At 35.4% G+C, this 1,284-nt stretch overlaps 1 protein-coding gene across 2 annotated transcripts in view; it reads left to right on the top strand.

The window, feature by feature from the left end:
- The window catches only part of ARHGAP19 (Rho GTPase activating protein 19), a 40,510-nt gene that overhangs the window by 2,711 nt on the left and 36,515 nt on the right, over positions 1 to 1,284 (top strand). The window lies entirely within an intron of this gene.

A 1,284-nucleotide genomic window follows, 5' to 3' on the forward strand; every position in this document is an offset into this window, starting at 1 on the left:
GTCTTTTAGTTGTATTTTTGAAGTGGTTGTGCGAGGCAGCAATCTCCTGTGTTTACCTATGCCGCCATCTTGGTTTCCCTCTGATGGACATTTTGCTTCTAGTTTTGGCTGTTTAGAAATTGATGTTTCAGTGAACATTCTTGTTTGTGATTTTTGGTGAACATGTGGCTGCATGCATTAGACATGGAATGGAATTGCTGGATCATACAGAGGGTAACTGTTATTTAACTTTAGTAGATAAGAACAAACATTTTTCCCAAATGGTTGTATCAATTTATAGCCCCACTATCAGTGTAAAAGAGTTACTGTTACTTTCTTTATTTTATTTATTAAAAATATCTTTATTGATTTCAGAGAGGAAGAGAGAGGGGGAGAGAGGTAGAAACACCAATGAGGAGAGAGAATCATTGATTGGCCACCTTCTGCATTCCCCCCACGGGATCGAGCCTGAAACCTGGTCATATACTGTGACTGGGCATTGAACTGTGACCTCCTGGTTCATAGGTTGACACTCAAACACAGCTGGGCTGTTACTTTCTTTAAACCTTGCTAATGTCAATATCTTTAATTTTAGCCATTCTTTTAAATAATAGTATGCCATTGTCTATTTATTTTTTAAGAATAATTGATTGATTTTTAGAGGGAGAGGAAGAGCGAGAGAGAAACATCAATGTGAAAACTCAATATCAATCTGCTGCCTCCAGCATGTCCCCCACCCAGGAGCTATAACGCAGGTGTGTGTCCTGACCAGGAAACAACCAGCACCTTTTCAGTGTACAAGACGATGCCCAACCAACTGAGCCACACTGGCCAGGGCATGCCATTGTTTTTTGATTTGCATTTCCCTGATGTCTAATGATATTGAGTAGTTTTTTCCAGGAATATTTTAGCCATTTGGCTATATTCTTTTTTATGAGATTTTGTTGAGATCTCATGCCAGTTTTTCTATTGGGTCATTGTTTTTTTCTAACTGATTAGTAGAGATTCTTAGTATAATCAGGATATGAACCTTTTTTTTTCTGTATACATATATATTGCAGGTATATTTTCCCATCCTCTGTGTCTTGCTTTTTCATGTTCTTAATGGTTCTTTTGATGAGTACAAGTTCTTATTTTAATGAAGTCAAATGTATGAATGTTTTTCTTTATGGTTAATATTTTTTTTGTGTTATTTAAAAATTATTTACCCACCTTGAGTTTAAGAATATATTCTTCTAGAAAAAAGCAACCATGTAGGTTGCTTGGTGTAAAATAAAGACAAAGATTTAAAAAATATATATATAT

This window comes from Myotis brandtii, unplaced genomic scaffold, assembly GCF_000412655.1.
Source record: "Myotis brandtii unplaced genomic scaffold, ASM41265v1 scaffold902, whole genome shotgun sequence".
NCBI classification, from domain to species: domain Eukaryota; kingdom Metazoa; phylum Chordata; class Mammalia; order Chiroptera; family Vespertilionidae; genus Myotis; species Myotis brandtii.